We start from the raw sequence: 9,971 nt of genomic DNA, 5'->3' as shown, positions 1-9,971 counted from the left end.
TATGATTTAATTCTTCCCAACATAAAGGAGACTTTACACTTAAATTACATTCAGTTCAGTCGCTCAGTCGTGTCCGACTCTTTGCGACACCATGAATCACAGCATGCCAGGCCTCCCTGTCCATCACCAACTCCCGGAGTTTACTCAAACTCATGCCCGTTGAGTCGGTGATGCCATCCAACCATCTCATCCTCTGTCATCCCCTTCTCCTCCTGCCCCCAATCCCTCCCAGCATCAGGGTCTTTTCCAATGAATCAACTCTTCACATGAGGTGGCCACAGTATTGGAGTTGCAGCTTCAGCATCAGTCCTTCCAATGAACACACAGGACTGATCTTCTTTAGGATGGACTGGTTGGATCTCCTTGCAGTCCAAGGGACTCTCAAGAGTCTTCTCCAACACCATAGTTCAAAAGCATCAATTTTTTGGCACTCATCTTTCCTCACAGTCCAACTCTCACATCCATACATGACCACTGGAAAAACCATAGCCTTGACCAGATGGACCTTTGTTGGCAAAGTAATGTCTCTGCTTTTTAATATGCTATCTAGGTTGGTCATAATTTCCTTCTAAGGAGTAAGCATCTTTTAATTTCATGGCTACAATCACCATCTGCAGTGATTTTGGAGCCCCCCAAAATAAAGTCTGACACTGTTTCCACTGTCTCCCCATCTATTTCCCATGAAGTGATGGGACCAGATGCCATGATTTTAGTTTTCTGAATGTTAAGCTTTAAGCCAACTTTTTCACTCTCCTCTTTCACTTTCATCAAGAGGCTTTTTAGTTCATCTTCACTTTCTGCCATAAGGGTGGTGTCATCTGCATAACTGAAGTTATTGATATTTCTCCTGGCAATCTTGATTCCAGCTTGTGCTTCTTCCAGCCCAGTGTTTCTCATGATGTACTCTGCATATAAGTTAAATAAGCAGGGTGACAATATACAGCCTTGACGTACTCCTTTTCCTATTTGAAACCAGTCTGTTGTTCCATGTCCAGTTCTAACTGTTGCTTTCTGACCTGCATGTAGGTTTCTCAAGAGGCAGGTCAGGTGGTCTGGTATTCCCGTCTCTTTCAGAATTTTCCACAGTTTATTGTGAGCCACACGGTCGAAGGCTTTGGCATAGTCTATAAAGCAGAAATAAATGTTTTTCTGGAACTCTCTTGCTTTTTCTATGATCCAGCAGATGTTGGCAATTTGATCTCTGGTTCCTCTGCCTTTTCTAAATCCAGCTTGAACATCTGGAAGTTCACGGTTCACGTATTGCTGAAGCCTGGCTTGGAGAATTTTTAGCATTACTTTACTAGCGTGTGAGATGAGTGCAATTGTGCAGTAGTTTAAGCATTCTTTCAGATTGCCTTTCTTAGGGATTGGAATGAAAACTGACCTTTTCCAGTCCTGTGGCCACTGCTGAGTTTTCCACATTTGCTGGCATATTGAGTGCAGCGCTTTCACAGCATCATCTCTCAGGATTTGAAATAACTCAACTGGAATTCTATCACATCCACTAGCTTTGTTCATAGTGATGCTTTCTAAGGCCCACCTGACTTCACATTCCAAGATGTCTGGCTCTAGGTGAGTGATCACACCATTGTGATTATCTGGGTCGTGAAGATCTTTTTTGTACAGTTCTTCTGTGTATTCTTGCCACCTCTTCTTAATATCTTCTGCTTCTGTTAGGTCCGTACCATTTCTGTCTTTTATCAAACCCATCTTTGGTGAAATGTTCCCTTGGTATCTCTACTTTTCTTGAAGAGATCTCTAGTCTTTCCCTTCTGTTGTTTTCGTCTATTTCTTTGCATTGATCGCTGAGGAAGACTTTCTTATCTCTCCTGGCTATTCTTTGGAACTCTGCATTCAAATGGGAATATCTTTCCTTTTCTCCTTTGCTTTTTGCTTCCCTTCTTTTCACAGCTATTTGTAAGGCCTTCTCAGACAACCATTTTGCCTTGCATTTCTTTTCCATGGGGATGGTCTTGATCCTTGTCTACTGTACAATGTCACGAACCTCCATCCATAGTTCATCAGGCTCTCTGTCTATCAGATCTAGTCCCTTAAATCTATTTCTCACTTCCACTGTATAGTCATAAGGGATTTGATTTAGGTCATACCTGAATGGCCTAGTGGTTTTCCCTACTTTCTTGTTTAAGTCTGAATTTGGCAATAAGGAGTTCATGATCTGAGCCACAGTCAACTCCTGGTCTTGTTTTTGCTGACTGTATAGAGCTTCTCCATCTTTGGCTGCAAAGAATATAATCAATCTGATTTCAGTGTCGACCATCTGATGATGTCCATGTGTAGAGTCTTCTCTTATGTTGTTGGAAGAGGGTGTTTGCTATGACCAGTGAGTTCTGTTGGCAAAACTCTATTAGCCTTTGCCCTGCTTCATTCTGTACTCCAAGGCCAAATTTGCCTGTTACTCCAGGTGTTTCTTGACTTCCTACTCTTGCATTCCAGTCCCCTATAATGAGAAGGACATCTTTTTTGGGTGTTAGTTCTAAAAGCTTGTAGGTCTTCATAGAACCGTTCAACTTCAGCTTCTTCAGCATTACTGGTTGGGGCATAGGCTTGGATTACCGTGATATTGAATGGTTTGCCTTGGAAACGAACAGAGATCATTCTGTCATTTTTGAGACTGCATCCAAGTACTGCATTTCAGACTCTTTTGTTGACCATGATGGCTACTCCACTTCTTCTAAGGGATTCCTGCCCACAGTAGTAGATATAATGGTCATCTGAGTTAAATTCACCCATACCAGTCCATTTTAGTTCGTTGATTCCTAGAATGTCGACATTCACTCTTGCCATTTCCTGTTTGACCACTTCCAATTTGCCTTGATTGATGGACCTAACATTCCAGGTTCCTATGCAATATTGCTCTTTACAGCATCGGACCTTGCTTCTATCACCAGTCACATCCACAACTGGGTATTGTTTTTGCTTTGGCTCCATCTCTTCATTCTTTCTGGAGTTATTTCTCCAGATGATCTCCATTAGCATATTGGGCATCTACCAACCTGGGGAGTTCCTCTTTCAGTATCCTATCAATTTGTCTTTTCCTACTGTTCATGGGGTTCTCAAGGCAAGAATACTGAAGTGGTTTGCCATTCCCTTCTCCAGTGGACCACATTCTGCCAGAACTCTCCACCATGACCCGACCATCTTGGGTGGCCCCACACGGTGTGGCTTAGTTTCACTGAGTTAAACAAGCTGTTGTCCATGTGATCAGAATTGTCTAGTTTTCTGTGATTACGGTTTTAGTGTGTCTGCTCTCTGATGCCCTCTTGTAACACCTACCATCTACTTGGGTTTCTCTTACCTTGGACGTGGGGTATCTCTTCACGGCTGCTCCAGCAAAGCGCAGCCGCTGCTCCTTACCTTGGACGAGGGGTATCTCCTCACGGCCGCCCCTCCTGACCTTGGTGGAGTAGCTCCTCTCGGGCCTCCTGCGCCCACGCAGCAGCCGCTCCTTAGAGGTGGGATTGCTCCTCTCGGCCACCTCCCCTGACCTCGGGCGTGGGGTAGCTCCTCTCGGGCGCGGCCCCTGACCTCCGGCGTGTGGTAGCTCCTCTCGGCCGCAGCCCCTGACCTCCGACGTGGGGAAACTCCTCTGCGCCGCTCCTGCGCTGTAGCAGCCTGGCGCTCTTGGTCACCACCCCTGACCTTGGGCAAGGGGTAGCTTCTCACGGCTGCGCCCCGTGCGCCTCTGCGCTGTCCGTCGCTAGTGTAATCTACCTAAGTCCACCCATAATTGTGGGAGGTTTTATTCCTTGGCTGAAACTGCTTATTGCTCTGATTTAGTTTGAGAAATCAGACAGATGAAAACTCATATTTATGGCCAGGGTCAGAGCAGACATTATTAATTGGCCAGGTGAGATGTTTCCATCTAATGATATCAAAGTGATATGAACATGACTATAATTTTTTTAAGGTAAATTTCATCATGGCCAACCAATTAAAGCTTTGGAGTGGAGAAATTCACCAAGGAAACCCAGAAGTACTAGATATAAGTAATTGGCCAGAAAGCCAACAATTGGATTGATTTCTAAAACTAGCATGGGATCATGCCTATGATAGAACAACATTTGATTCATATACAAGGGTCCAAGAAGTCAAGAAAACCTCAGAAATGATCGTGCAAGTCAAGCTGAAGATCTTGGGGGAGCTGTCTACTTCTGATAGTGTCTTCTTCTTATCCCAGTGTGAGTGGAGTTTCTCTGTTTGAGAATCACTTTAAAGTAATTTTGAAGTCAGTCATCCTCTCTATAGGCAAGTCCTGTGCAAGGGCCCTTTGTGAGTGGAAATTACTTCAAGAGTCAATTTCCTTCAGTTTCACTGTGCATGAGATAAGAGTGCCTTAGAGACAGATAAGTGTCCTCTGTCCAAGTTGGAGGTAGTCCTTTAAATTACGTCTTTTCCAATATGCATACTCTCCTGGTTGCAAGTCTTGGGGCATCTGATACAGTTTACCATACAATATAACCTAAGGTGATTTATTACTCATTTGGTAATACTTTCCATGTAACTTAACATACCAAATGAACATAATTCATTTAATATATCTCTTTGGGATGTTTCGGGGGCCTTTCAAAGCATCCCAAAGTTAGCTAGAAGTCAAGAGGACTTCATTAGAGTTTCATTCAGGAAGTTTTGTTAAAAATATCCCAAGAATCTAGAACACTCAGTCATATAGAATCATGGATCACTGTGAAACTGTGGTTATTTACTTAGCCAGCGCTGGTGGGTATGTAAGTTAGCTTGCTGATATATTACAGTGAGCATAAACTGAGGCTCAAAGTCTAGTGGAAGTCAACTCTGCCATCTTGGCCCTAGTTGGTTCTACCAGTTTCCATCATATCCTGTGGACTGTTCTCTTAAATGTTGTGCCCTGCCCCCTTCTCTCCTGTTTCACTCCCCACCTCAGAGACTTGGCTTCCATACTCTTACAGGAAGCAGAGGGGCATCAACCCTGCCTGTGAAGGAGTAAAAATCCCTGGATGCCTGATCTAGGGGCCCCAGGGGCAGGACAGCTGCTTGTTTTAATCTGTATGGGCTGGAATTCTCAGGTAGCCATAATCTTTATGTGGAACTGTTGGAAGTGCTTCCATAGCCTTTCTATGAATCTCTTAATGATGAAGTGCTTTTTGGAACATATCAGAGTAGGAATGTGAATGTGAGTGTGTTAGTTGCTCGGTTTTGTCCAACTCTTTGCGAGTCCATGGACTTTAGCCCACCAGGCTCCTCCATCCATGGAATTCTCCAGGCAGGAATACTGGAGTGGGTTGCCATTCCCTTCTCCAGGGGATCTTTCCGACCCAGGGATCAAACCTGAGTCTCCCGCATTGCAGGAAGGTTCTTTACCATCTGAGCCACCAGGGAAGCCCACAGAAGTGTCTATAAAGGATAAAAGACTTAAAAGACATGGTTAAATATCTGATTACAGTGCAATCAATAAAGAAACTTGGTTACAGTAACCAGAATTATGAATGATTATATTTAACATAGCACAATGGTAAAGAATCTGCCTGCCAATACAGGAGACACAAGAGATGTGGATTCAATCCCTGGGTCTAGAAAATCCCTGGAGTAGGAATTGGAAACCCACTCCGGTATTCTTGCCTGGGAAATCCCATGGTCAGAGGAGCCTGACAGGCTACAGTTCATGGGGTCACAAACAGTCAGACACAACTGAGCTCAAGCAAGCACAAGCACAAGAACCAAATAATCATAGTTAAATATTCCTCTTTAAGATACCTTGTTGTTTTTCAGCTGCTAAGCTCTGTCTGACTTTGCAATCCCATGGACTGCAACACACCAGGCTTACCTCTCCTTCACTACCTCCTGGAGTTTGTTCAAACTCATGTCCGTTGAGTCAGTGATGTCATCCAATCATCTCATCCTCTGTCACCCTTTCTCCTCATGCCCTCAATCTTTCCCACCATCAGGGTCTTCTCCAATGTGTTGGCCCCTTGCATCAGCTTCAGCATCAGTCCTTCCAATGAATATTCAGGGTTTATTTTCTTTAGGATTGGCTGGTTTGATCTCCTTGCTGTCCAAGGTACTCTCAAGAGCCTTCTCCAGCATCACAACTTGAAAGCATTAATTCTTCGGTGCTGAGCCTTCTTTATGGTCCAACTGCCACATCTGTACTTGACTACTGAAAAAAATCATACCGTAGACTATGGTTAGTTCTATACTTGGTATCATTGATCAGTTCAGGAAAATTCAAGATTTAAAAGGGAAAATCAATTTTAAAGTGTAACTCACAAAATTTTTGTGTACCTGCCTCTGAGTGCTACCACTCCATCCCCAAGACCATTCCTAGCCTTTGTCAGCAAAGTCATATCTTTGCTTTTTAATATGCTGTCTAGGTTTGTCATAGCTTTTCTTCCAAGGAGCAAGTGTCTTTTAATTTCATGGCTGCAGTCACTGTCTGCAGTGATTTTGGAGCCCAAGAAAATTTGTCACTGCTTCCATTTCTTCCCCTTCTATTTGCCATGAAGTAATGAGACCAGATGCCATGATCTTAATTTTTCTTAATATTGAGTTTCAAGCCAGCTTTTTCACTCTCCTCTTTGATTCTCATCAAGAGGCTCTTTAGTTCCTCTTCACTTTCTGCCTTTAGAGTGATTTTATCTGCATGTTTGAGGCTGTAGATATTTCTCCTGGCAATACTGGCTCCTGCTTGTGATTCATCCAGCCCGGTATGCAAGATACTTCAAAGGCCCTCTAAATTATCCCAAATTTACTTGGAAATCAAAAGAACTTTAATTAAAATTTGGTATTTGGGACACTTGTCAAAAAGTTTTAAAAGCACGTGGTCAAATAAGATCATTAGTCACTGTGAAACAATACTTATTCCCTATTGAAAGTAACAAGAGATCACAAAAGCAAATGCAAATCATTTAGAGGCAAATAAACACAGTATCTGTTGTCAAAAGCAGCATTTCTAGAATACTTTGGAGGGAGAAACCAAATCCAGTCTTGTTCTAATCCATTTACCCAGCTAAATTCAATCCAATCTTAGAAAATCCTGATTGTACATAACTCTTTTTAGTACTTTTTCATTCCTCAATCTATTAGGACTTGTTCCCTCAGGGTCAGAAAGCCGTTTGAACAAGCTTGCTTATACTCACTGTATATGCAGAAAAAACTAGTTTTGAAACCAGTTTTTAAGAGTTTTGTTAAAACCAACTTTATCTTATGTCTAAACAAAATGGTGACCACACAATGTTACCCCATGTCACAAGGCAGAATGGCCATCACAAACCACAACACAGAGCTCAAAGTATAAAATACACACAGATCCAGCTGTCCTCATCAAACATTTCCTAAAATATAAGATTGCAGTCTCTCAGGAAACCTCCTTCAGAGACACGAACTTCAGTTCCAAGTATGAACAGAGTACATAGAAATATCTCAGGTCTTCAAGGTTTCAAAGGGAGGAAAAGAGGCTAGGCTGAAAGAAGAGTTGGATGGTGGAGGGACTAAGGGGGTGCCCTTACAGACACCTGGTGGTCTCTTGCAGATAAAGGTGTTATGAGACTTTCCCCTGGGCTTTCAGGAAGGGAGGTTGGGAACTCAACCCTACCTGAAACTAGAGGCCAGATACCAGACCTGAACCAGAATTAGAGTTCTCTGCCCACCAGAGGTGATCAGGTGTCAACCCTCAGATCAGGCTGAGGCCCTCCAACCAGACTCCTGTGTCCAGGACCAGGACAGAAGAAAAAAAGATAGGATAGGGGAGGTTGAAAAGAGGAAAGAGAGAGGGAAGGGGAAAGAGGTCAATAAAATCTCCTGTTCCTTCCCTGGTCAAGACCAGGGATGATTCTGGCCAGTCATCCACGTCAGGAGGAGACCAGGGACAAAATGGCCCCAGTTGTGACCACTGGGTCTGGTCCATCAGTGGGTGAACTGGTATCTGAGTACCCCAAGTGGTCAAGATGTCAGTTGTAGTGAAGAAGAGATCCCACCAGAGTCGCCATTTGTTGCAGGAAGGGAAACCTCTTCCTGGGTCTGTGAGTGGGCTCTTATCTAACATTCAGAAGTGAATTATCTGAGGAGACACACATGCTGACAAAGCAAGAATCTTTATTTGAAAAGGACACCCAGATATAGAGCTGAAGGCCAAGGGAACCCAGGGGAACTGGCTCCCAATCTCAGATTTTATGGTAATGGGGTTAGTTTCTGGGTTGTCTCTGGCTAATCATTCTGACTCAGGGTCCTTCCTGGTGGTGCATGCCTCACAGCCAAGATAGATTCCAGTGAAAAGGATTCTGGGAGGTTAGCAAGATATTTGGACTCGCAGCTCATCCCTCCTTTTGACCTTTCCTGAATTCTTCCAGTTAGTGGTAACCTGTAGTTCTGAGTTCCTTACCAGTACCTTCTGTTGTAAGATAACACATGCAAGGGGCTATTGTTTTGCCTGGCCAAGTTGGGTGGCTCCTCTGACACTGCCATTGGAAATTCCACATCAGTGGATCCATGGTGGGTTTGAAGTGTTTACAAGGAATGCCATTCTTTGTTTCTTTTGTTTTTTTTTTTTCTCCTTTATTTATTTATTTATTTTTTTCCAGTGGGTTTTGTCTTCCTCTGTGACATGATGCCCATGGAAGCAACTCCATAGGCTTGTGAGCCTTCAGTGAGATGATTCACACAAAGTACAAATGCAGGACCTGCCAGACAATTTCATGCTTAATAAAGGTCAAGCATCATCATTATTATTGTACAGAGTCTCTCTTTAATAATCTTGCAGCATCTGTTCTTGCAATGCCTATTCAGCAAGACATTACAGGCCTTAATTATGCTTTGCTTCATATTGGAAACTCAAAGTACTACAATAACAAGCAGATTATATTGTGTTATACAATTTCTCTAGTTAAATTCCTTTACTGTGCTTAGTATTCACTGCCTCATATTCCCAGTTGAGATACATGCCAAGGGGAGGATGAGACTAGAAGCTTCAACTAGTCCATTAAAAACTTAAGAGGGGAGGGATAAATTAGGAGGTTGAGATTAACAGATACACACTACTGTATATAAAATAGATAAACAACAAGGACCTACGGTATAGGACAGGGAACTCTATTCCATGCCTTGTAATATCTATATTAGTCACTTAGTCATGTCCAATTCTTTGCAACCCCATGGACTGTAGCCTACCAGCCTCCTCTGCCCATGGAATTCTCCAGGCAAGAGTACTGAAGTGGGTGGCTAATCCCTTCTCCAGGGGACCTTCCTGACCCAGGGATCAAACCCTGGTCTCCTGCATTGCCGGTGGATTCTTTACCATTTGAACCAATACCTATAATAGAAGAGAAACTGAAAAAGAATAGACATTTGTATACATGTATAACTGAATCTTTTGAACTATGGTGTTGGAGAAGACTCTTGAGAGTCCCTTGGACTGCAAGGAGATCCAACCAGTCCATCCTAAAGGAGATCAGTCCTTGGTGTTCATTGGAAAGACTGATGCTAAAGCTGAAACTCCAGTACTTTGGCCACCTCATGCGAAGAGTTGACTCATTGGAAAAGACCCTGATGCTGAGAGGGATTGGGGGCAGGAGGAGAAGGGGATGAGAGAGGATAAGATGGCTGGATGGCATCACCAACTTGATGGACATGGGTTTGAGCAAACTCTGGGAGTTGGTGATGGACAGGGAGGCCTGGCGTGCTGCGATTCATGGGGTCGCAAAGAGTCGGACACGACTGAGCCACTGAACTGAACTGAACTGATAACTGAATCACTTTGCTGTACACCTAAAACTAACACAGCATAGTAAATCAATTACTTCAAGAAAAACATAAATAAAATTTTAAAACATTTGACTTGGGAAGCAAAGCTACAAATGTACTTGATCAGTATGTGAGAAATCCATGTCTCCTTTGCTGTGGAAGGAAGTGTAGATTGTATGGTCTCTTTTTTTTTTTTCCTTTCAGCTTTACTGATATATAATTGACATACAGCACTGTAC

Source organism: Cervus canadensis, chromosome 1, assembly GCF_019320065.1.
Source record: "Cervus canadensis isolate Bull #8, Minnesota chromosome 1, ASM1932006v1, whole genome shotgun sequence".
In the NCBI taxonomy this organism is placed as follows: domain Eukaryota; kingdom Metazoa; phylum Chordata; class Mammalia; order Artiodactyla; family Cervidae; genus Cervus; species Cervus canadensis.
The sequence above is the reverse complement of the archived record's forward strand: the minus strand, read 5'-3'. Positions refer to the sequence as shown.